Here is a 27711-nt window from a genome sequence, read left to right as displayed (position 1 = left end):
CCACATAAAGGCTCTTTGGGATATTCAATAATTTTAAGAGTATAAAGAGATCCTGAGACAAAAAAAGTTTGAGAACAAGTGGTTTAGTTGATCCTAGTGAGAGAAGGACTCTTTTACTTATGCTAAACTATAGCTACAGAGAAACCAATATGTTTTGTGACATTTAATCCCAAGAGAAATGTAACTGGTTTTGTTGTTTATTGATTAAAATATGCTTCACAGATAGCAGCCAAGGCATTTTTAAGGAGATCCAACATTTCATCAGTCAGAGTTCTTTGGTTGAAGGCAGCGGAAATCAACTAAGGCAACTGAATGAGTTTTCTATTGTTGTGTAACAAATTACTCAAAATTTAGCAGCTTAAAACAACATGTAATTATCATCTCACAGTTTCCATGCAGTTTTAGAGCCCATGGAACTTGTCACTCTTTTTTTTTTTTTTAATTTAATTTAATTTATTTATTTTATATACAGCAGGTTCTTATTAGTTATATATTTTATACATATTAGTGTATATATGTCAATCCCAGTCTCCCAATTCATCCCACCACCACCCCTGCCACTTTACCCCCTTGGTGCCCATACATTTGTTCTCTACATCTGTGTCTGTATTTCTGCCTTGCAAACCGGTTCATCTGTACCATCTTTCTAGGTTCCACATATATGTATTAATATACGATATTTGTCTTTCTCTTTCTGACTTACTTCACTCTGTATGTATGACAGTCTCTAGATCCATCCACATCTCTACAAATGACCCAATTTCGTTCCTTTTTATGGCTGAGTAATATTCCATTGTATATATGTACCACATCTTCTTTATCCATTTGTCTGTCGGTGGGCATTTAGGTTGCTACCATGACCTGGCTATTGTAAATAGTGCTGCAGTGAACAGTGGGGTGCGTGTCTTTTTGAAATATAGTTTTCTCTGGGTATATGCCCAGTAGTGGGATTTCTGGGTCATATGGTAATTCTATTTTTAGTTTTTTAAGGAACCTCTATACTGTTCTCCATAGTGTCTGTATCAATTTACATTCCCACCAACAGTGCAAGAGGGTTCCCTTTTTTCCACACCCTCTCCAGCATTTGTTGTTTGTAGATTTTCTGATGATGCCCATTCTAACTAGTGTGAAATGATACCTCATTTTAGTTTTGATTTGTATTTCTCTAATAATTAGTGATGTTGAACAGCTTTTTATGTGCTTCTTGGCCATCTGTATGTCTAGGAAGACAGTCACTCTTACAAAGGGATCACTGAGTAGATTAGGCCCACTACAGATAATCTCCCTTTTCACTTAATTAAGGACCTTCATTACACCTTTGTAATATAAGGTAACATAATCATGGGAGTGTAAGCCATTACCATTGCCATATTTTATTGGTTAGAAGCAAATTACAAGACCTGCCCATTTTCAAGGGGAGGGGATTATAAAGGGTGAGGGTCACTGGGGGTCATTTTGGGATTCTTCCTTCCATAGCAATGTAAACGAATAGAGAATTTATTGAAAGTAAATGAGGTAGCCACACAATCAAAGGAATGGCTGAAAAGCCAGCCTTGGAAAGGGCAAGAAGCCCTTTTCCATTTCCTAAAAGCTATCAAAAACTTGCCTTTTGTATCAAGAGGACAAATATTAATTGACTAGATTATCTAGTTAATATGCCATTACTAGGTGAATCAACTCCATATTTTCTTAACGTTGTGTCCCTTTACTCAAAGTTTAAAATCCTGCGCCTTGGCTAAGTGGGGCAGAGAGTCTTGAAGGACAGTCCCACAGTAGAGAAAGAGGTACTGCCCCAAAAGGAGGTTTTGAAAAGTAGAAGGAGAAAGAGGTGCTGGAAGGCCAAGATGAAAACGTCCACAAAAGCCATCAGAACCAAAGATAGCATAACTTTTCAAAGAGCAAAGGCAGAGAAATATTATCCTTCAACAATATATACTCATGATGTAAAATTTGACAAATCTTTTATACTTATAAGCTCAGGTTTTGAAAAAAACTTCTGAATAGATCATTATTATATATCCCCATTGACTTGTTTTTTAATGACACAAAATAGTTTCACATTATAGTTTGACTATTTCATTTATTATTGCTATGAAAGAGGGACAGATAGCTTTTTGTAGCTTTAAACAAAAAGATTATTTAGGAATTATTGCCTCACTATATTAGTTCTTGTCAAACAATGACTAACTAGTTGTCTTGATCTTACTTCCAATATTTCTTTTATCCTATATTTGAGATATCTCCTGCCCCAATTTTCTAGCCATCATCTATTCCATCATTCCAAGAACATCCAAAATTGCCCTTCCTCTATCAAGAAGACAAATGTTCATATTCCTGACTCCAGCTTCCAGCCAGGACACCTCCTAAAATTCACTTTACCACTGCTTATACAAAGTAAAATTTCATATTTTTATCCCAAGTGTCTGGCTGGAATCAACCTTTCCTTAATACGCAAGTAACATAAGTTAGCCTCCCATCCCAGGCATTTTGGGAAATTTCCGAGTATGCCTGGCAGACTTATATATATATTCTCCTGATTACCTCTCATTCTGAATTCCTGCTCCCACTGGATTCTTCATTCCTCTGCTTATTTGCTCATCACCTGTTGTGACTGCTCTTTCCACACCACTTCTGATGGCAGACATGGCTCCCTTTACCAAGAGTACCACTAACATAAATATATAGCAGACACTTCCTTAAGGCATGGGGTAACACAGAGAGATTACAGCACAAAATGGGAATTTCTAAAAAATTTTACTTCATTATACTTATTTCACTGCCTCATTATCCACAGCACAGATTTTTGTTTGCATTCCTTCTTCCTCAGAGAGCTCCCACCATTGCAGTCAGGTCCTCTCTTTTCTCTCTGGAATATTCTCTCTCCCTTTATATAAATATATATGTATGTGTGTGTATGTATACATATATATATGTGTGTGTGTGTGTGTATGTGTGTGTGTATGTATGTGTGTGTGTGTGTGTGTGTACTTCCTGTCATGTGGAGGGAGTGAGATGTGATGGTTCTCATGATTAAACATGACTAAACATGCCCATACTTTCCTGAACAAAAAAAGAAATGATCTGTATAACAGAATTTCTGCCTTCCTCCTAGCTTTGAATTACAAATCTCTATGTACAGTATCATCACTTTACATTTTATTAGTATTATCTTTTTTTCTTTGTAAGCTTTTACTGAGAAGAGACTATATCTGTTAAAAATGTTTCCCATAATATCTGGGCCAGCACCAATTCCAAATACTATTTTTGGTGGGAGGAGGGGAGGAGGTGATATAACTGAAAAGGGTAATTAAACTGTGCAATTATTAACAGAGAAAAGTTATACATTTTTTTTAAAGTGCTAGGAATTTTATTGCATTTTTAAAGGACATATTTGAAAATGTCATTCTGAATTTGTACTAAAGAAAAGTTAAGGTAAGTATATGCTACATATATGGGTGTATCTGTGTGTACACATGTATAATGTATGGATATGTGTGTATCTATGTAAACATGTGCTAAAATGCTCTACTCCACTTCTCTTTTTTTTTTTTGTCCTTTAGTATTACTGTGACTTTTTCTTTATATTTGACAGAAATCTAAAAATACTTTCTCAAGAAAATGAAGGAGGAATTTCTGTAAATTTTAAATTTATTTTACCCAAGTAGTCTGCAAATTGTGGTTTCTACTTTTGTATGTATTTCTACTCAATTTCCCTTCCTTTTCTTCAGGAAAAAAAATGTCTAAAAAGTCTGGTGTCCCTTTCCTCTCATCTCTCCAGCTCAATCTCTATATTTGTTTTTTGTTTTGTTTTTTTTTAATTTCACATGCTGAGGTGTTTTTTGCAGACTTCATTGCAACCTGACAATGTTTCCTTTGATGTATTCTGAGCTGCTTTTCCCAAAAAAAGTATGAAATAAGAAATCCTTCCTTTCCTTCCCATGTGAACATTTGAAATAAGAAGCAGTCTCCTTTTTGCTGCTGCATATTCCAGCAGCGGGACTTGTGTTACTTGCTGTCTGTCCTGACTTTCATTTTTGAGGAGGTACCTCAGCTGCTCCAGGGAGTGGCTGATTCCTGAGAGAATCGCTGATGGTGTAGCAGAGCTCCCTAGACTGGTGAGGAGACTCGCCCTTTCTCTCCAGAGTCTCTCCAGGGAAACCACTTGAGTCAGTACACTCAGTGACCGTGAAGGATGGCAAATGTGGAGCCCACATGGGTTCTTAGTGTGCTGAGTCTGAACACTCAGCATGGGTCTTGCCTCTGGATATATTTTTATACATCCATTTCAATGCACAGCATTTCATGTTACACAAAAGGATTCATACAGGCTTCGATACAAATCTTCAGGATTTCTGTGGAACTGGAGAGCAAAGTTTCTGTGAGTTTTGAGGCCTTTTCCTTAGCACCTTTATTTCATTTAGAACTAGGCAATCCAAATGACAAAATGTAGTAACTAAAACAAAAACTTACTTTCTTTAAACTTTTATTATCCTTAATCAACTCCCTTTCTTGACCTCTGAGCATTATTATACAAGTAAGTTTACCCAGCACTCTAAATTAGTGAATATACAGATGTTAAAAATCTGCATTGTGGAGGTAGCGTGTTATTTTTAAATGCTTTTAAAGTTACATGGAGGCCCACATTTAGTAAATGAAATGCCCTAATTCAGTCATTGGTATGCAGCAGACGTGGGCAGCCCTGTGGTCCCATGAATCAGAGGCAACACAGTCAGAGGACTATTTCCCTATGAACAACTCAAGTCTTTTCACCTGCTGGGCTCTAGACGTGTTCATACATTCAATTAATGGTAAAGAAATATGGAATTAAAGTTACCATTATAACCCAAGGTGTCTCATTAAACTCTTAATAGTGCATCTAAATTGAACTTTTCTCCTAAACCAGCAGGCCCATAGACGAATATCATTACAGTTGGAGTCACTTCCTTTTAAGGAAAGATAAAAGTCATCCAAAAGTACAATTAGGCTTAGCAGGGGACAGTAGAAGAAAAACCTCTTATGTCTTTTCTACATTTGGGTAATGGTTAATGGAATAACTATGGAATTAATGAAACCAGTTTCAAAACCTAGCTCTGCCACTTGTATGGCCCCGTTCAGAAGTTAATCTCTATAAATTATCCGTAAAAGGAGTAGAATAGTTTTATGGAAGTAAATGAAGACCTACCAAATGAGAACAAGCAAAGGCTATTTATCTGAGCTGGCTGCAGCAAGGAAGTCAGCCACTGCCACCTGCATTTTGGCAGATTCAGAAGCAGGCACAGGAGCAGGAAAGCTTTATAGTGGAAAAAGGGAAGGCGGCAGGTGTGCCCTGATGGGGGGCTGTTGTCATGGGAAGACTGTAGGCCAGCAAACTAGGAGCAGGGCATCCTATGGGATTGGTTAGTGGTATATATTTGGCTTTCCCTGGTTGGTGCTAAGTTGGAAGAGGAGACAGAAATTAAGGGAACTGTCAGTTGTTGATCAAGCCCTGGCTGTTTGGGGCCAGCTGTTTAAGAAGTTATTGTTCAGGGCTTCCCTGGTGGCGCAGTGGTTGGGAGTCTGCCTGCCAATGCAGGGGACACGGGTTTGAGCCCTGGTCTGGGGGGATCCCACATGCCGCGGAGCAACTAGGCCCGTGAGCTACAATTACTGAGCCTGCGGGTCTGGAGCCTGTGCTCCGCAACAAGAGAGGCCACGATAGTGAGAGGCCCGCGCAGCGCGATGAAGAGTGGCCCCCGCCTGCCGCAACTAGAGAAAAGCCCTCGCACAGAAACGAAGACCCAAAACAGCCATAAATAAATAAATAAATAAAAATTAAAAAAAAAAAAAAAAAAAAAGAAGTTATTGTTCAGCTTCCTAGATTGTCCCTAGAGATAGCAATCTGACTTTCTAAAAATCTGATTCCTAGCTAGCTGGCTTCCCAGGTTGTTTGTTATAGATAACAGGTTGGGTTCCTGGGCAGGTTGCTGTGCATTGTGGGTCAAAGTTTTATTTTTATATATTCTCTGGCCATGGCCCATTGGTATGTTCAGTCTCTCAGTTGCACCCATGAATAGCATTCGTCACAGGGCAATCATGTAACAGGTGCTCAATAAATAGAAGTTTAGTCTCTGCAAGTGTTTGAAGCCACTGCTATCTGGTACATTTTTCTTGATGTCAGTGTTGGGGTTTCTTGATGTCAGAAGTGGATGGATGTGGGGGAAGCCAGATGATGCTGGTATAACTAGGTCCTTCTCTAGGGAGTTATGTCAGATTCGGCAGGGTATATCACTTGTAGGCAAAACACCTGTGAATACCTTAGGAGTGCCTGAAATCGCACATCTCATTTATTTCATTTCTAGGAACTGTCCAAGCCCAAAAGAAACTCCAGGATCCTAATAGGTCTCTAAATTCATCCTGAGTTTAGGATGTGTTCCAGGGATACCAATGAGCTTAAAGCCACTTACAATTATTAAGAGTTCTATAATAAAAACTCTCACATGACGAGAGACAAAGTACCTTACCCTGAACAGGTGGGTGTCTTGTTCATCCTTGTACCCCCAGCATCTAGCACAATGCCTGGAACACTGTATACACGTATTCAGCAGTTGAATAAATGAATAAATGAGTGAATGAATTTCCCAATTAGATCAAGCAGCTATTGTAAAGATAGTAGGTGTCACCTTGCCTGCTATTTGCTGTGTAATTTAGATCTTCCTGTATGTTTTATTCTTCACCAGAGCTCTTAAAGTCTGATTGAGCTAAAAATAATCAAATGATTGATCACATAATTTATAATGATAGAAAAATCAAGAATGACTATTTTGGTCACTTTCTTCCCCCAGAATGCTGAATTCTGAAAAGAACATGCCAATGAACACATTAAATGGAATTTTAAAGCCTTATTTAATGAACTGGAAAGAAAGATGACTTGAAGTAGCTTCTTATTAGTGCCCATGTGAAATGTGCCTAATTTGAACTTTAAATGCTGGATTTATTCAAATGATTACATAGAAATATGTTCCAAGCCAGCTGGTTCACACAGCCTCTTGGGGATGTACATCTCAATGGGACAGGCAGAATGTCTTGCATTTTGTACGGTGGAGTCCGCAGAGACCAGGATTTCAGAGATAAGACCCTGGCTTAGCATCCAGCCAGTACTGGAGTGCACTTCATCCTCCACACATCCATCTATCCATCAATTTGTTCATTTATTCATCACTTAAATAACATTGATTGAGCATGTAGAATTTACCAGGTACTAGGGATAAACAGTGAATCCACTGTCCCTGCTCTCAAAGAGCTCAAGGGTATGATATGAAATCAATGATGAACATAAGTGCATCTAGAGACAAGATCTGACAGAATTTATTCATTCAATTACAATATCTGGAGCACAGAATGATGACTAAGCTCTCTGCCCTTGAAGAACTCCAGCTCTTGTACAGCAGAAAACTCATGTACACAAATATTCAAGAGTGAACATAGTTAGTAAGGGAAAAACCAAAATGTTCTTGCAGTGTTTCTACCGCCCATCCCTTCCATTCCAGCCTCATTGACCCAACTATAAAATGTGTCAGGTTTTGTCCAACCTTTCTAAAATTAAATCCTCCCAATAAAATTGTTTTATTTTACAAATGAGGAAACAGCATCTAGTGAAGTCTAAATCACTTGCTTAAAGTCATGGCTAGTAAATAGTAGAGCTAAAATTCAAACCTACATCTTCCCTATATAGACCTTAGAACTCCTCTTATTATATTAATGGAGGACCTCATCCAGATCTACTGAATCAGAATGGAATGAGGGGTGGAGAGAAGGCTGCAAATCTGCAGTTTGAATAAATAAACACCCCAGATGGATCTGGTTTGCATTATGGTGTGGTGTGAGAACCACTACCGCCTTGCCCCTCATTGAACTCTTCCTTACCTCTAGCCTGGACCTTTGAAATAGACTCCATTTTATTGTGTTTCCCCTCCTTTCTCAGCCCCTCCTATTGATTTTCAGTTCCTTGTTCAAAAGCTTCTGTGCCTGGAAAGACCTACCTCTCTAGCTGGGCAGTGAATTTTCCACAGTCTGTTGTCATCTATTCTTTTGGCCAAGGGCTCCTTGACTTCCTTTTAGGAATTATCTCCTACAGCCATGCTAGTGCACACCTAGCATACCCATCAGACTTTCTCATATCCCTTTGCTTTACCATCATCATTACCATAAACACCTTCTGAATTTCTGCATCTCCCATCATACTCCTTGTGCAAAACTCAGTTTCATAGTACACAAATGATTTACTGTTCACCCTCAAAAGAAGTAAAATATCCTTCCTGTAGTCACCTTAATATTTTACATTGTTATATATGAATATATATTCTTCTATATTATATTTTATACAGTATTTTATCTATGCCAGGCTTTGCCTTTTACCATCATGGTACATAGATTCTCTTCCTGACTGGAGGCAGGCCCTTAGAAGACAGGCAAGAGTCCAGACTCAGGAATTCTTATATCTTCCCCTTTGCCCCACATCTTTATCATAGCTTAAGGTGGGGCACATAGAATTCAAAAGGAGATCAACATTCATTTTTGATTGATAAGTAGACATAGGTGTTTGCCTAGATACAAAATCGTTAATAATAAATTGCAATGGCCTGTAAATTCTGAAGTAATGGTTCAGATTTAGAACTGATGGCAGAGGTTAGTCTGTGAAACAGCAGCCTAAATGATATGAAAAATACTCCATCTCTGTTCACAGTAAAGTGAACAGAGAGTGGATTTTATAATTTCAATAAATACTATGAAAAGCATGTGAAACATAGGTGATTTGATTGGGTACTATATGTTAATTAGCATCATAAAAGAGTTAACAGTCATTTAAATAACATAGTAACTGGAGGAGAGAAAGAGTGCTTTTATTTCTTTGTTCAAGTTACTATGAAACAACTAGGCATAAGAATTTGTCCCAAATGCACCTTTCATGGACTGTGGCCTTCTGATAGCTTGTACTTTGTTGTATAAAACCTGTGTTTTTCATCTCATGTTATATAGCTACTACCCACAGATTAGTACAAATATGAAGTACATGTTTTTATCAAATCGCTAAGTACCTTCTATTTCTTATTATAGCAAATATTTTATAATAACTATAAATGGAGTATAGCTTTAACAATTTGTGAATCACTATGTTGTACATCTGAAACTTACATAATATTGTACATCAACTATACCTCAATTTAAAAAAAGAAATAGCATATAATCCTAAAGTTGTCATTAGATGAATCACTCAATGTAAATTTAAAAGCAGTTTTTTTTAACATCTTTATTGGAGTATAATTGCTTTACAATGGTGTGTTAGTTTCTGCTTTATAACAAAGTGAATCAGATATACATATACATATATCAGCATATCTCCTCCCTCTTCCGTCTCCCTCCCACCCTCCCTATCCCACCCCTCTGGGTGGTCGCAAAGCACTGAGCTGATCTCCCTGTGCTACGTGGCTGCTTCGCACTAGCTATCTATTTTACATTTGGTAGTGTGTATATGTTCATGCCACTCTCACACTTCATCCCAGCTTACCCTTCCCCCTCCCGGTGTCCTCAAGTCCATTCTCAACGTCTGCGTCTTTATTCCTGTCCTGCCCCTACATTCTTCAGAACTTTTTTTTTTTTTTTTAGATTCAATATATATGTGTTAGCATACAGTATTTGTTTTTCTCTTTCTGACTTACTTCACTCTGTATGACAGACTCTAGGTCCATCCACCTCACTACAAATAACTCAATTTCATTTCATTTCTTTTTATCACTGAGTAATATTCCATTGTATATATGTGCCACATCTTCTTTATCCCTTCATCTGTCGATGGACACTTAGGTTGCTTCCATGTCCTGGCTATTGTAAATAGAGCTGCAATGAACATTGTGGTACATGACTCTTTTTGAATGATGGTTTTCTCAGGGTATATGCCCAGTAGTGGGATTGCTGGGTCATATGGTAATTCTATTTTTAGTTTTTTAAGGAACCGCCATACTGTCTCCATAGTGGCTGTATCAATTTACATTCCCACCAACAGTACAAGAGGGTTCCCTTTCCTCCACACCCTCTCCAGCATTTATTGTTTGTAGATTTTTTGATGATGGCCATTCTGACTGGTGTGAGGTGATACCTCATTGTAGTTTTGATTTGTATATCTCTAATGATTAGTGAAGTTGAGCATCCTTTCATGTGTTTGTTGGCAATCTGTATATCTTCTTCGCAGAAATGTCTATTTAGGTCTTCTGCCCATTTTTGGATTGCGTTGTTTGTTTTTTTGATATTGAGCTGCATGAGCTGCTTATAAATTTTGGAGATGAATCCTTTGTCAGTTGCTTCATTTGCAAATATTTTCTCCCATTCTGAGGGTTGTCATTTCATCTTGTTTATGTTTTCCTTTGCTGTGCAAAAGCTTTTAAGTTTCATTAGGTCCCATTTGTTTATTTTTATTTTTATTTCCATTTCTCTTGGAGGTGAGTCAAAAAGGATCTTGCTGTGATTTATGTCATAGAGTGTTCTACCTATGTTTTCCTCTAAGAGTTGTATAGGTCTTTAATCCATTTTGAGTTTATTTTTGTGTATTGTGTGAAGGAGTGTTCAATTTCATTCTTTTATATGTAGCTGTCCAGTTTTCCCAGCACCACTTATTGAAGAGGCTGTCTTTTCTCCATTGCATATTCTTGGCTCCTTTATCAAAGATAACATGACCATATGTGCGTGGGTTTATCTCTGGGCTTTCTATCCTGTTCCATTGATCTATATTTCTGTTTTTGTGCCAGTACCATACTGTCTTGATTACTGTAGCTTTGTAGTATAGTCTGAAGTCTGGGAGCCTGATTCCTCCAGCTCCGTTTTTCTTTCTCAAGATTGCTTTGGCTATTCAGGGTCTTCTGTGTTTCCATATAAATTGTGAATTTTTTTTTTCTAGTTCTGTGAAAACTGCCATTGGTAGTTTGATAGGGATTGCATTGAATCTGTAGATTGCTTTAGGTAGTGTAGTCATTTTCACATTGTTGATTCTTCCAATCCAAGAACATGGTATATCTCTCCATCTGTTTGTATCATCTTTAGTTTCTTTCATCACTGTCTTATAGTTTTCTGCATACAGGTCTGTGTCTCCTTAGGTAGGTTTATTCCTAGGTATTTTATACTTTTTGTTGCAATGGTAAATGGGAGTGTTTCCTTAATTTTTCTTTCAGATTTTCCACCATGAGTGTGTAGGAATGCAAGAGATTTCTGTGCGTTAATTTTGTATCCTGCTACTTTACCAATTTCATTGATTAGCTCTAGTAGTTTTCTGGTAGCATCTTTAGGATTCTCTATGTATAGTATCATGTCATCTGCAAACAGTGACAGCTTTACTTCTTCTTTTCCGATTTGGATTCTTTTTTTTTCTTTTTCTTCTCTGATTGCTGTGGCTAAAACTTCCAAAACTACGTTGAGTAATAGTGGTGAGAGTGGACAACCTTGTCTTCTTCCTGATCTTAGAGGAAATGGTTTCAGTTTTTCACCATTGAGAATGATGTTGGCTGTGTGTTTGTCATATATGGGCTTTATTATGTTTGAGGTACGCCTACTTTCAGTACCTTCTCTTATAGACAAATGCCTAAAATCTTTGTTGATAAAATTCTTTGCACATTATCAGAGAAAAATAAGAGTGCTCTTTGTGGCTTATTGTTCTTCTGACATGGAATAACATCCTATGGAGAGAACTGTGGCAGGGACAGCGTTAGCTTTACTTCAGAACTTAGTCCTTCATAAAGGCCTAGCTGCATATTTCCAAGTGCATAGGATATTTACATTTATTCAGATGTTTCCTGTAAATTTATTGGCACAGGTTATGATCAGGAACTTCTATTAGGAAATAAGGATTTCCGATTTGCCATTTTATATCAATTTATGTATAATTAACTAACCTTCATATTAACCTTTTTAAAAAATATAATTTCCTGCATGGTTCAAGAGTAATCAGTTGGTGTATGCCAGTGATTAAGCTCCTGGAATCTCACTACATGAAGTGACTAACTTGATGGCTTTTCTTTGGACAGGTATAGTTAATGAATACTGTGTCTAATCATTGACAGTAACAAATTCTGATAACTCTTGTATCTGCAAAAGAACTATGCATTATATATGTATAAGCCATCATATCTTTTGGTGTAAACAATAATTTGTGCTCTGATTTTGTACCAAGTTTTCAGTGTTAGTCTACGAATCAATTGCCTTTTTGGTGGACTGAGTTCATGATGTTAAATTAATCTCCTTGTAATCAGGCTTTGTTGTTAAAGATCTTCACACATTCCAACTATTTTGTTTCCACAGTTTCCTTGGTTGGATAAAAGGTTGAGATATAGTTGAGTGGACTGGAAAATAGAAATCTCCAACCGTATTTCTAAACTCTGCTTGAATGAATCTGAATATAGGTCTTTTAACCCATGTGAGCAGCAGAGGAAATGACTATATCTTGTCAGAAGAAATTAGGACACTTTGATATATAACCCTTTCATGCCAAGCTGTTATAATATGTTTATTAATCACTGGTATGCTATTCTACTCTCTGTGCATAGATTTCCACTATATTTTTTTAAATCCTTTAAATAGTCATTTATTTTAGCTTTTAGTATTGGGAAGCAGGAACACAGAGAAAAAATACTTTTTAAAAGTTTTAGTTATTGATTTGAAAAGATGTGCTTCTATTCTACTTCTTCCAATACATGTGTTTTATGAGTGACCCCATGAGCTCTGATGCTTGTAATAAATGCAGAGAGAGTCTCTACATCACAGTTACCTCAGTGCAAGCTTGAAGCCTTTGAAGCTCAGACTTCAGTTCTGGGTGGACTGAAGCCATGGTCTGCTGCATCCTACCTGTGTTGTCTGCATTCCACTATTATTAGAAATGAGAATTCTCAAGTAAGCAGGTTATTTCTTGTCTTGTTTTAAGAAAAAAAAAAATCATAGGGACAACATAGACTTACATTAAAGACGTAAGCTGTGGAAGAAAATATGATCTGGGATCAGAGTACCTCCATCAAATTCCCTACATCAGTATTTCTCTTACCACCTGTATCTGAATCAGTCGGGGTGTTCATTAAAATGCATCTACTTGGGCCCTACCTCAGACTTTCTAAATCAAAATCTCGGAAAAGGAGTTCCAGTAAAGAACAATTTTAGCAAACTTTCCAATGATTCAAATGCCCACTAGGGTTTGTGAATTAGCCCCTGACTTTTCATTCATTGATTAAGAAGTCAATCAGGGGGCTTCCTTGGTGGCGCAGTGGTTGAGAGTCTGCCTGCTAATGCAGGAGACACGGGTTCGTGCCCTGGCCTGGGAAGATCCCACATGCCGCGGAGCAACTAGGCCCGTGAGCCACAACTACTGAGCCTGCGCGTCTGGAGCCTGTGCTCCGCAACATGAGAGGCCACAACAGTGAGAGGCCCGCACACTGCGATGAAGAGTAGCCCCCGCTTGCCACAACTACAGGAAGCCCTAGCACAGAAATGAAGACCCAACATAGTAATCAATCAATCAATCAATAAATCTTTAAAAAAATAAAAATAAAAAAAATAAAAAAAATGAAAAAAATAAAATAAAATAAAAATCTTAAAAAAAAAAAAAAAAAAAAAGAAGTCAATCAGTCCTTTCAGTGCTGACTCATTTATTTGTTGATTCAACAATATTTATTGAGGCACTTTTCATTACAAAGTACTGTGCTAGTTGACTTTTGAGGAATAATACAGTATAAAATGCAGCATCTGCATCAAGTGTTTTACTACATAAGTTGGATGACAAGATATGCTCTCAATATTTGTTAACAAATAAGCACAAGGTATTTGGATTCAGGGTCAAAGTAGTATTCATAGTATAACACATAACAACCAGAACAAGAACAATTCTGGCCAGATGACACTTAGAGTTCTCTTTTACTTATTACTCTATTTGATTATTAAAACTGTTCTGTGAAGTAGGTAGAATATTATTTAACAGAAGAGGAAATTGAGTCTAAGAGCTGACAAGATTGGAGATTGAGAGTTACATTAGCAATTAGCCACAGAACAGATTCCATTTCTAGATTTTCTAGCTCTAGTTCAGTGTTCTCACTGTGCCTACATTGTGACTCTCATATTTTTTTGTTACTTAAGCTGAGACAGTTTAGAAATAGAAGAGTTTATCAGTAATGAATACTTAAGTTGAAAATCAGGCAAAAGAAATCATTCAAAATCAAGTAAATAAAACTTCCTGTCAATATTAATGTTACGTTCAGCTACCAAGCCATCAAGCAAGGATTTTGTTCTTTAAAAATGTGACAGAAGTCCGGTGGGTGGTGAATGTGTTAGGAGAAAATATAATAATTGTGATGTGCCAACTTGGCTGGGTCACAGAAATAAATTTGTGAAGGGAGCCCCAGCACCCTTGAAGAGCTCAGTAACCATTTTTCTCTGTAGGCCAGAACCTACAGTGGGAAATTGTGTAATAAATTGGGAAACCTAAATGCAATGAGGATCCCAGGGCAGCTGGGGACAGATAGTGACCCTTAATTGCCAAAGTCAAGTTGTCATGGTTAAAAGGACATAAAGGACAGCAGAGTCAAAGTAGCAATCAGAAAAGTCTGACTTATAGAGACCTATGGCATTGACTATTTGATCATGGTGTATGGGAAGGCTACTAAATTCTTACTTCATCTGTATAAGCAAAAAAAGTTCTAAGTCAACTGAACAAAAGTCTAACTTGAATCAAAAAAATATATATATATTCATGGCCCCAATTGAATTCCCAGACTTGAGTCAGTTTACAGACCCAAAACCCCTTGAATGAAGGGAAGGGCAAGTCCCCTTGAGAAAGGATCCCTCTATACTGCTAAAAATTTATACTGTTAATCTTTTCCCAGCCATCCCTGAAGGGACCTATGGTCTTTCCCAGGGTAACTGCACACTGGGGAAAGGAAATAATGAGAGCTTTCAGGGACTACTGAACACTGGCTCTGAACTGACCCTAATTCCAGGAAAACCAGAATGTCAGTCTGGTGACAAAATAGGAGCTTGTGGAGGTCAGGTGATCAATGGAGTTTTAGGTTAGGACCATCTCACAGTGGGCTCCGTAAGTCCCCAAACCCATTCTTTGATTATTTCTCCAGTTCAGGAATACATACATAATTGTAATGATATACTCAGCAGCTGGTAGAATCTCCAAATTGGTTCCCTGTCCTGTGGAGTGAGGGCTGTTATGGTGGGAAAGGTCAAGTGGAAACCACTACAACTGCCTCTACCCTGAAAAATAGTAAACCAAAAGAAATACGTCATTCCTGGAGGGACAGCAGAGATTAATGTCACCATCAAGGACTTGAAAGAGGCAGGGATAGTGATTTCTACCACTCCTCATTCAACTTGCCTATTACAAAAAACAGATGGATTTTGAAGAATGACAGTGGATTATTGTAAGCTTAAAACAGTGGTGACTACAGTTGCAACTGCTTTACCAGATGTGATTGCATTGCTTGAGAAAGTTTACACATCCTTTGGTGCCCGGTATACAGCTGTTAAGCTAGCAAATGCTTTTTCCTCCATCCCTATTAATAAGACCACCAAAAGCAGTTTGCTTCTACCTGGCAAGGCCAGCAATACACTTTCACTATGCTACCTCAGGGGTGTATCAACTCGCCAGCCCTATGTCATAATTTAGTTTGGAGGGATCTTGATCACCTTTCCCTACCACAGGATATCATAGTTGTCCATTACATTGATGACATTATGGTGATTGGACCCAGTGAGCAGGAAGTAGCAACAACTCTAGACTTACTGGTAAGACATTTGCATATCAGAGGGTGAGAAATAAATCCAACAAAAATTCAGGGACCTTCTGTCTCAGTGAAATTTTAGGGGTCCAGCAGTGTGGGGCATGTTGAATGATCCTTTCTAAGATGAAGAATAGGTTGTTGCATTTGGCCTCTCCTACAACCAAAAACACCTAGGTGGCCTCTTCAGATTTTGGAGGCAACATGTTCCTGATTTGAGTGTGTTACTCTGGTCCATCTAGTGAGTAATCCAAAAAGCTGCTCATTTTGAGTGGGGCCTACAACAAGAAAAGGCTTTGCTGCAGATCCAGGCTGCCATGCAAGTCTCTCTGTCTCTTGAATCATATGATCCAGTAAATCTAACGGTGCTCGAAGTATCAGTGGCAGACACTTGTTGGTGGCTGTTTGGAGCCTTCAGCAGGCCTCCATTGGTGAGTTCCAGTACAGACTCTTAGGATTTTAGAACAAAGCCCTGCCATGCTCTGTTGCGTAACTGCTCTCCTTTAGAGAAACAGCATTAGGCCATCATGAACTGGGTGTTATCTGCTCCACCAAACCATAAAGTTGGGCATGCACAGCAGTACTCCATCATCGAGTGGAGGTTGTGTATAACTGACGAGGCCCAATCAGGCCCTGAAGACATAAGTAAGTTACATGAAGAAGTGGCCCAAATGCCCATGGTCCCCACTTTTGCTACACTACCTTTTCTTTCCCAACCTGCCCCTATGGCCTCATGGGGAATTCCCTACAGTCAGTTTACAGAAGAAGAGAAAACTCTGGCCTGGCTTACAGATGATTCTCATGATGTACAGGCACCTCCCGAAGTGGACAGCTGCAGCACTAGAGCTCCTTTCTGGGACATCCCTGAAGGACAGTGGTGAAGGGAAATCCTCCTGTGAGCAGAACTTCAGGCTGTGCACCTGGTTGTCCTCCTTGCTTAGAAGGAGAACAGGTCAGACATGCAGTTATCTACGTATTCATGGCCTATGGCCAATGGTATGTCTGGATGGTCAGGGACTTGGAAGGAACATGGTTGGAAAATTGATGACAAGGAAGTCTGGGGAAGAAGTATATGGAATGGGCAAAAGCCCAAAGATACTTCTGTCCCATATAAATGCTCACTGAAGAGTGACCTCAGCAGGGGAAGATTTTAATATTCAACTGGATAGGATGACCTATTCTGTGAATACCAGTCAGCCTCCCTCCCCAGCCATCCCATCATCACCCAGTGGGCTCGTGAAGCCATGGTGGCACAGATATAAAGGTTTATGTATTGGCTCAGCAACATGGACTTCTGCTCACCCACGACCAACTTGGCTACTGCCATTGCTGAGGGTCCTATTTGCCAGCAGCAAAGACCAACGCTGAATCCTTGAGATGGCACCATTTCGAAGGGTGATCAGCCAGGTACCTAGTGGCAAGCTGATGACAAGCATACTCAGAGATATTGCAGGTTCCGTTCCAGACCACCACAATAAAACAAATATTGCAATAAAAGGAGTCACATGAATATTTTGGTTTCCCAGTGCATCTAAAAGTAATGCTTACACTATACTGTAGTCTCTTAAGTGTACAATAGCATTATATCTAAAAAAACAATGTACAAACATTACTTAAAGAATACTTTCCTGCTAAAAAAATGCTAACCATCATCTGGGCCTTCAGTAAGTCAATATTTTTACTGGTGGAGGGTCTTGCCTCAGTGTTGATGGCTGCTGACAGATCAGGGTGGTGATTGCTGAAGGTTGGGGTAGTCGTGGCAGTTTCTTAAAATCAGACAACAGTGAAGTCTGCCACATCAATGGACTATTACTTTCACAAATGATTTTTCTTTACCATGTAATACAGTTTGATAGCATTTTACACACAAAGCTTCTTTTTTTTTTTAACATCTTTATTGGAGTATAATTGCTTTACAATGGTGTGTTAGTTTCTGCTTTATAACGAAGTGAATCAGCTATACATATACATATAACCCCATATCTCCTCCCTCTTGCATCTCCCTCCCATCCTCCCTATCCCAGCCCTCTAGGTGGTCGCAAAGCACCGAGCTGATCTCCCTGTGCTATGCGGCTGCTTCCCACTAGGTATCTATTTTCATTTGGTAGTGTATATATATTCATGCCACTCTCTCACTTCGTCCCAGTTTACACTTCCCCTTCCCCATGTCCTCAAGTCCATTCTCTACGTCTGCGTCTTTATTCCTGTCCTGCCCCTAGGTTGTTTTTTTTTTTTTCCTTTAGATTCCATATATATGTGTTAGCATACAGTGTTTGTTTTTCTCTTTCTAACTTACTTCACTCTGTATGACAGACTCTAGGTCCATCCACCTCACTACAAATAACTCAATTTCATTTCTTTTCATGGCTGAGTAATATTCCATTGTATATATGTGCCACATCTTCTTTATCCCTTCATCTGTCGATGGACACTTAGGTTGCTTCCATGTCCTGGTTATTGTAAATAGAGCTGCAATGAACATTATGGTACATGACTCTTTTTGAATGATGGTTTTCTCAGGGTATATGCCCAGTACTGGGATTGCTGGGTCATATGGTAGTTCTATTTTTAGTTTTTTAAGGAACCTCCATACTGTTCTCCATAGTGGCTGTATCAATTTACATTCCCACCAACAGTACAAGAGAGTTCCCTTTTCTCCACACTCTCTCCAGCATTTATTGTTTGTAGGTATTTTGATGATGGCCATTCTGACCGGTATGAGGTTATACCTCATTGTAGTTCTGATTTGCATTTCTCTAATGGTAAGTGATGTTGAACATCCTTTCATGTGTTTGTTGGCAATCTGTATATCTTCTTTGCAGAAATGTCTATTTAGGTCTTCTGCCCATTTTTGGATTGGGCTGTTTGTTTTTTTGATATTGAGCTGCATGAGCTGCTTGTAAATTTTGGAGATTAACCCTCTGTCAGTTGCTTCATTTGCAAATATTTTCTCCCATTCTGAGGGTTGCCTTTTCATCTTGTTTATGTTTTCCTTTGCTGCGCAAAAGCTTTTAAGTTTCATTAGGTCCCATTTGTTTATTTTTATTTTTATTTCCATTTCTCTTGGAGGTGGGTCAAAAAGGATCTTGCTGTGATGTGATTTGTGTCATAGAGTGTTCTGTGTATGTTTTCCTCTAAGAGTTTTATAGATCTTTAATCCATTTTGAGTTTATTTTTGTATATGGTGTTAGGGAGTGTTCTAATTTAATTCTTTTACATGTAGCTGTCCAGTTTTCTCAGCACCAATTATTGAACAGGCTGTCTTATCTCCATTGTATATTCTTGGCTCCTTTATCAAAAATAAGGTGACCATATGTGTGTGGGTTTATCCCTGGGCTTTTTGTCCTGTTCCATTGATCTATATTTTTGTTTGTGTGCCAGTACCATACTGTCTTGATTGTTGTAGCTTTCTAGTATAGTCTGAAGTCCGGGAGCCTTATTCCTCCAGCTCCATTTTTCTTTCTTAATATTTCTTTGGTTATTTGGGGTCTTCTGTGTTTCCACAAAAATTGTGAAATTTTTTGTTCTAGTCCTGTGGAAAATGCCACTGGTAATTTGATAGGGATTGCATTGAATCTGTAGATTACTTTGGGTAGTACAGTCATTTTCACAATGTTGATTCTTCCAACCCAAGAACATGGTATAACTCTCCATCTGTTTGTATCATCTTTAATTTCTTTCATCACTGTCTTATAGTTTTCGGCATATAGTTCTTGTGTCTCATTAGATAGGTTTATTCCTAGGTATTTTATTCTTTTTGTAGCAGTGGTAAATGGGAGTGTTTCCTTAATTTCTCTTTCAGATTTTTCATCATTAGTGTATAGGAATGCAAGAGATTTCTGTGCATTAATTTTGTATCCTGCTAGTTTAACAAATTCATTGATTAGCTCTAGTAGTTTTCTGGTAGCATCTTTAGGATTCTCTATGTATAGTGTCATGTCATCTGCTAACAGTGACAGGTTTACCTCTTTTCTGATTTGGATTCCTTTTATTTCTTTTTCCTCTCTGATTGCTGTGGCTAATACTTCCAAACTATGTTGAATAATAGTGGTGAGAGTGGACAACCTTGTCTTGTTCCTGATCTTAGTGGAAATGGTTTCAGTTTTTCACCATTGAGAGTGATGTTGACTGTGTGTTTGTCATATATGGCCTTTATTATGTTGAGGTAAGTTCCCTCTATGCCTACTTTCTGGAGGGTTTTTATCATAAATGGGTGTTGAATTTTGTCCAAAGCATTTTCTGCATCTATTGAGATGATCATATCGTTTTTCCCCTTCAATTTGTTAATATGGTGTATCCCATTGATTGATTTGTGTATACTGAAGAATTCATGCATTCCTGGGATAAACCGCACTTGATTATGTTGTATGGCCCTTTTAATGTGCTGTCAGATTCTGTTTGCTAGTATTTTGTTAAGGATATTTGCATCTGTGTTCATCAGTGATATTGGCCTGTAGTTTTCTTTCTTTGTGACAGCATGTCTGGTTTTGGTATCAGGGTGATGGTGGCCTCATAGAATGAGTTTGGGAGTGTTCCTCCCTCTGCTGTATTTTGGAAGAGCTTGAGAAGGATAGGTGTTAGCTCTTCTCTAAATGTTTGATAGAATTCGCCTGTGAAGCCATCTGGTCCTGGGCTTTTGTTTGTTGGAAGATTTTTAATCACAGTCTCATTTACAGTGCTTGTGATTGGTCTTTTTATATTTTCTGTTTCTTCCTGGTTCAGTCTCGGAAGGCTGTGCTTTTGTAAGAATTTGTCCATTTCTTCCAGGTTGTCCATTTTATTGGCATATAGTTGTTTGTAGTAATCTCTTATGATCCTTTGTATTTCTAGAGTGTCAGTTGTTACTTCTCCTTTTTCATTTCTAATTCTATTGATTTGAGTCTTCCCTCTTTTTTTCTTGATGAGTCTGGCTAATGGTTTATCGATTTTGTTTATCTTCTCAAAGAACCAGCTTTTACTTTTATTGATCTTTGCTATCGTTTCCTTCATTTCTTTTTCATTTCTTTCTGATCTGATCTTTATGATTTCCTACCTTCTGCTAACTTTCGGGTTTTTTTGATCTTCTTTCTCTAATTGCTTTAGGTGTAAGGTTAGGTTGTTAATTTGAGATGTTTCTTGTTTCTTGTGTTACGATTGTATTGCTATAAACTTCCCTCTTAGAACTACTTTTGCTGCATCCCATAGGTTTTGGGTCATTGTAATTTCATTGTCATTGGTTTCTAGGTATTTTTTGATTTCCTCTTTGATTTCTTCAGTGATCTCTTGGCTATTAAGCAGTGTATCATTTAGCCTCCATGTGTTTGTATATTTTACAGATTTTTTTCCTGTAATTGAAATCTAGTCTCATAACATTGTGGTCGGAAAAGAAACTTTATACGATTTAAATTTTCTTAAATTTACCAAGGCTTGATTTGTGACCCAAGATATGATCTATCCTGGAGAATGTTCCATGAGCACTTGAGAAGAAAGTGTATTCGGTTGTTTTTGGATGGAATGTCCTATAAATATCAATTAAGTCCATCTTGTTTAATGTATCATTTAAAGCTTGTGTATTCCTATTTACTTTCAGTTTGGAAGATCTGTCCATTGGTGAAAGTGGGGTGTTAAAGTGCCCTACTATGATTGTGTTACTGTCGATTTCCCCTTTTATGGCTGTTAGAATTTGCCTTATGTATTGAGGTGCCCCTATGTTGGGTGCATAAATATTTACAATTGTTATATCTTCTTCTTGGATTGATCCCTTGATCATTATGTACTATCCTTCTCTGTCTCTTGTAATAGTCTTTGTTTTAAAGTCTATTTTGTGTGATATGAGAATTGCTATGCCAACTTTCTTTTGATTTCCATTTGCATGGAATATCTTTTTCCATCCCCTCACTTTCAGTCTGTATGTGTCCCTAGGTGTGAAGTGGGTCTCTTGTAGACAGCATATATACAGGTCTTGTTTTTGTATCTATTCAGCCAGTCTATGTCTTTTGGTGGGAGCATTTAATCCATTTACATTTAAGGTAATTATCGATATGTATGTTCCTATTACCATTTTCTTAATGGTTTTGGGTTTGTTATTGTAGGTGTTTTCCTTCTCCTCTGTTTCCTGCCTAGAGAAGTTCCTTTAGCATTTGTTGTAAAGCTGGTTTGGTGGTGCTGAATTCTCTTAGCTTTTGCTAGTCTGTAAAGATTTTAATTTCTCCACTGAATCTGAATGAGATCCTTACTGGGTAGCGTAATCTTGGTTGTAGGTTTTTCCCTTTCATCACTTTAAATATGTCCTGCCACCCCCTTCTGGCTTGCAGAGTTTCTGCTGAAAGATCAGCTGTTAACCTTATGGGGATTCCTTTGTATGTTATTTGTTGTTTTTCCCTTGCTGCTTTTAATATTCTTTTCTTTGTATTTAGTGTTGATAGTTTGCTTAATATGTGTCTTCATGTGTTTCTCCTTGGATTTATCCTGTATGGGACTCTCTGCACTTCCTGGACTTGATTGACTATTTCTTTTCCCATATTATGGAAGTTTTCAACTATAATCTCTTCAGACATTTTCTCAGTCCCTTTCTTTTCCTCTTCTTCTTCTGGGACCCCTATAATTCGAATGTTGGTGTGTTTAATGTTGTCCCAGAGGTCTCTGAGATTGCCCTCAATTCTTTTCATTCTTTTTTCTTTATTCTGCTCTGCAGTAGTTATTTCCACTATTTTATCTTCCAGGTCACTTATCCGTTCTTCTGCCTCAGTTATTCTTCTATTGATTCCTTTTAGAGAATTTGTAATTTCATTTATTGTTTTGTTCGTCATTGTTTGTTCGCTCTTTAGTTCTTCTAGGTCCTTGTTAAACGTTTCTTGTATTTTCTCCATTCTATTTCCAAGATTTTGGATCATCTTTACTATCATTACTCTGAATTGTTTTTCAGGTAGACTGCCTATTTCGTCTTCATTTGTTTGGTCTGGTGGGTTTTTACCTTGCTCCTTCATCTGCTGTGTGTTTCTCTGTCTTCTCATTTACTTAACTTACTGTGTTTGGGGTCTCCTTTTCACAGGGTGCAGGTTCGTAGTTCCCATTGTTTTTGGTGTCTACCCCCAGTGGGTAATGTTGTTTCAGTGGGTTGTGTAGGCTTCCTGGTGGAGGGGACTGGTGCCTGTATTTTGGTGGATGAGGCTGGACCTTGTCTTTCTGGTGCACAGGACCTTGTCTAGTGGTGTGTTTTGGGGTGTCTGTGACCTTATTATGATTTTAGCCAGCCTCTCTGCTAATGGATGGAGTTGTGTTTTGTCTTGTGTGGCATAGGGTGTCCAGCACTGGAGCTTGCTGGTCATTGAGTGGGGCTGGCTCTTAGCATTGAGATGGAGATCTCTGGGAGAGCTTTTGCCATTTGATATTACGTGGAGCCAGGAGGTCTCTGGTGGACCAATGTCTTGAACTCGGCTCTCCCACCTCAAAGGCACAAGCCTGACACCTGGCCAGAGCACCAAGACCATGTCAGCCACATGGCTCAGAAGAAAAGGGAGAAAGGGAGGGAGAAAGAAAGAAAGAAGGATAGAAAGAAAGAGAGAAAGAAAGGGAGAAAGAAAGAGCAAAAGGGAGAAGGAAAGAAAGAAAATAAAAGTTATTAAAAAATAAAAAAAAATTATTAAACATAAAAAAATTAAAAAGAAAAAGGAAAGAAAGAAGAGAGCAACCAAAACAAAAAACAAATCCACCAATGATAACAAGCACTAAAATGTATACTAAAAAAAAAAAAAAAAAAGAAATGTACAGTCAGAACCCTAGGACAAATGGTAAAAACAAGGCTATACAGACAAAATCACACAAAGTCCACCGCCTCAATTTTGGGATGATTCGTTGTCTATTCAGGTATTCCACAGATGCAGGGTACATCAGGTTGATTGTGGAGATTTAATCCGCTGCTCCTGAGGCTGCTGGGAGAGATTTCCCTTTCTCTTCTTTGTTTGCAAATCTCCTGGGTTTCAGCTTTGGATTTGGCCCTGCCTCTGTGTGTAGGTCGCCTGTAGGCATCTGTTCCCCACCCAGACAGGACGGGGTTAAAGTAGCAGCTGATTGGGGGCTCTGGCTCACTCAGACCGGGGGGAGGGAGGGATACGGATGCGAGGTGAGCCTGCGGTGGCAGAGGCCGGTGTGACGTTGAAGCAGCCTGAGACGCGCCGTGTGTTCTCCCGGGGAAGTTGTCCCTGGATCATGGGAGCCTGGCAGTGGTGGGCTGCACAGGCTCCTGGGAGGGGCGGTGTGGAGAGTGACCTGTGCTCACACACAGGCTTCTTGGTGGCGGCAGCAGCAGCCTTAGCATCTCATGCCCGTCTCTGGGGTCCGCGCTGATAGCCGCGGCTCGCGCCCGTCTCTGGAGCTCCTTTAAGAGGTGCACTTAATCCCCTCTCCTCGCGCACCAGGAAACAATGGTCTCTTGTCTCTTCGGCAGCTCCAGACCTTTTCCCAGACTCCCTCCCGGCTAGCCGTGGCACACTAACCCCTTCAGGCTGTGTTCACGCTGCCAACCCCAGTCCTCTCCCTGGGATCCGACCTCCGAAGCCCGAGCCTCAGCTCCCAGCCCTGCCCACCCCGGCAGGTGAGCAGACAGGCGTCTCAGGCTGGTGAGTGCTGCTCGGCACCGATCCTCTGTGCGGGAATCTCTCCGCTTTGCCCTCCGCACCCCTGTGGCTGCGCTCTCCTCCATGGCTCCAAAGCTTCCCCCCCTACCATCCACAGTCTCCGCCCGCGAAGGGGCTTCCTAGTGTGTGGAAACCTTTCCTCCTTCACAGCTCCCTCCCACTGGTGCAGGTCCCATCCCTATTCTTTTGTCTCTGTTGTTTCTTTTGCCCTACCCAGGTACATGGGGAGTTTCTTGCCTTTTGGGAAGTCTGTGGTCTTCTGCCAGCATTCAGTAGGTGTTCTGTAGGAGTTGTTCCACATGTAGATGTATTTCTGATGTATTTGTGGGGAGGAAGGTGATCTCCGTGTCTTAGTCCTCCGCCATCTTGAATGTCTCCCCAGAGCTTCTTTATATAATTACAGTCAGTCCTCTCAAATCCTGCCACTTTATCAACTCAGTTTATGTAATATTTTAAATCCTTTGTGGCCCTGTCAACAATCTTCACAGCATCTTCACCAGGAGTAGATCCAATCTCCAGAAACCACTTTCTTTGCTCATCTGTTAGAAGCAACTCCTCATTCAAGTTTTATCATGAAATTGCAGCAATTCAGTCACATCTTTAGGGTCCACTTCTAATTCTCGGTGTCTTGCTATTTCCACCACATCTGCAGTTACTTCCTCCACTAAAGTCTAAAACTCCTCAAAGTCAGCCTTTAGGGATGGAATCAACTTCTTCCAAACTGTTCTTAATGTTGAGATTTTTACCTCTTCCCATGAATCACAAATGTTCTTGATGGCATCTAGAATGGTGAATCCTTTCCAGAAGGTTTTCAATTTACTTTGCCCAGATCCATCAGAGGAATCACTATTTGTGGCAGCTATAGCCTTATGAAATGTATTTCTTAGATCATAAGACTTGAAAGCCAAAATTACTCCTTGATCCATGGGCTCTAGAATAGATGTTGTGTTAGCAGACATGAAAACAGCATGAATCTTGTTGTATATCTCCATCAGAGATCTTGGGTGATGGGGTGAATTGTCAGTAATATTTTGAAAGGAATCTTTTTTTTATGAGAAGTAAGTCTCAACATATTCAGTAAACTGTGATGCAAACAGGTGTGCTGCCATCTAGGCTTTATTATTCCACTTATAGAGCACAGGCAGAGTAGATTTTGCATAATTCTGAAGGGCCCTAGGATTTTCAGAATGGTAACTGAACATTGGCTTCAATTAAAGTCACCAGTTGCATTAGCCCCTAACAATTGAGTCAGCCTATCCTTTGAAGCTTTGAAGCCAGGCATTGACTTCTCTGTTTATGAAAATCCTAGATGGCATCTTCTTCCAATATAAGGCTGTTTCATCTGCTCTGAAAATCTGTTGTTTAGTGTAGCCACCTTTGTTAATTATCTGAGCTAGATCTTCTGGATAACTTGTTGCAGATTCTACATCAGCACTTGCTGTGTTACCTTGCTCTTTTATGTTATAGATTTGGCTTCTTTCCTTAAATCTCATGAACCTACCTCTGCAAAATTTTCTTTTATACCTTCCTCACTTCTCTCAGCCTTCAAAGAAATGAAGAGAGTTAGGGCCTTGCTGTGGATTAGGCTTTGGCTTAAGGGAATCTTGTGGCTTGTTTGATCTTCTATCCAGACCACCACAACTTCCGCATAAGGCTGTTTCACTTTCTTATCATTTGTGTCTTCATTGGAGTAATTTGCTTTAAGAGCTTTTCCTGTGCATTTACAACTTGGCTTACTGTTTGGCACAAGAGGTCTAGCTTTCTCTCAGCTGTAGACATGCCTTCCTCACTAAGCTTAATCATCTCTAACTTTTGATTTAAAGTGAAAGACATGTGATTCTTCCTTTCACATGAACACTTAGAGGCCATTGTAGGGTTATTAACTGGCCTAATTTTAATATTGTTGTATCTCAGGGAATAGTACGGCCCACGAAAAGGGAGAGAAATGGGAGAACGGCCGATTGGTGGAGCAGTCAAAACATATACATTTACCAATTAAGTTCACCATCTTATATGGGTTTGGTTTATGGCACCCCAAAACAATTACAATAGTAACATCAAAGATCACTGATCACAGCTCACAGTAACAAATATAATAATAATTTAAAAATTTGAGGCATTGTGAGAATTACCAAAATGTGACACAGAGACACAAAGTGAGCAAATGCTCTTGGAAAAATGACCCCAGTAGAGTTGATCAATGGAGGGTTACCACAATCCTTTAATTTGTAAAAAAAAAAAAAAAAAAGAATAAATAAAACACAATATCTGTGAAGCAAAATAAAATGAAGTGCACTAAAATGAGGTATGTCTGTACATTGAACTGCTTCCATCATGGAAGGGGCAGTGTCTTGTTCTTACTAGAATAGACACTTTGGATATGGATTTGTTTTCCTTACATGCAATGCTTCTGCCAAAACTATCATGAGTAGACTTATAAAATGCCTTGTATACCATCATGGTATTCCACACAGTATTGCTTCTGCTTAAGGAACTCCTTTCCCAGCAAATGAAGTGTAGCAATAGGCCCGTGCTCGTAGAATTCAGTGGTCTCGCCATGTTCTCCTCCATCCTGAAGCACCTGTATTGATAGAATGGTAGAATGTCCTTTTGAAGACTCATTTACAGTGCCAGCAAGGTGGAAAAACCTTACAGGGCTGGGGTAAGGTTTCCCAGAGGGATGTATATGCTCTGATCAGTATCCAACATGTGGTGCTGTTTCTCCCATAGCCAGGATTCACAGGTCCAGGAATCAAGGGGTTGAAACCAGAGTGTCACCACTCACCATTACCCTTAGTGGCCCATGAGCAAAATTTTTACTTCCTGTCCTCATGACCTTTTGCTCTACTGGCTTAGAGATCTTCGTTCCAGAGGGAGAAATGTTTCCACCAAGAGACACAACCATGATTCAAGTGAACTGGGAGTTAAGACTGCTGCCCAGCCACTTTGGGCTCCTCATACCTCTGAATCAACAGGCAATGATTCAGAGCTGACTGAGATGATTGATCCTGACCACCAAGGGGAAATTTGACTACTACTCCACAATGGAGGTAACAAAGTTTATGTCTGAAACACAGGAAATCCCTTAGGGTATCTCTTAGGATTATCATGCCCTGTGATTAAGGTCAATGGAACACTACAACAACTCAATTCAGGGAGGACTACTGATGGCCCAGACCCTTCTGGAATGAAGGTTTGGATCACCCCACCAGATAAACAATTACGGCAGCTAAAGTGCTTGCTGAGGGCAATGGGAATACAGAATAAGTCATGGAAGAAGGTAGTTATAAATACCAACTATGACCATG

At 39.2% G+C, this 27711-nt stretch overlaps 1 protein-coding gene and 1 pseudogene across 3 annotated transcripts in view; both read left to right on the top strand.

Moving 5' to 3' along the window:
• Nucleotides 1-27711, top strand: part of FAR2 (fatty acyl-CoA reductase 2) — a 152518-nt gene that overhangs the window by 68119 nt on the left and 56688 nt on the right. The gene's annotated exons all lie outside the window — the stretch shown is intronic.
• Nucleotides 13003-27706, top strand: LOC103010854 (uncharacterized; annotated as a pseudogene).

This window comes from Balaenoptera acutorostrata, chromosome 11, assembly GCF_949987535.1.
Source record: "Balaenoptera acutorostrata chromosome 11, mBalAcu1.1, whole genome shotgun sequence".
Lineage (NCBI taxonomy): Eukaryota > Metazoa > Chordata > Mammalia > Artiodactyla > Balaenopteridae > Balaenoptera > Balaenoptera acutorostrata.
Note: the sequence above shows the minus strand (reverse complement) of the source record. Positions and strands in the feature narration are given on the sequence as shown.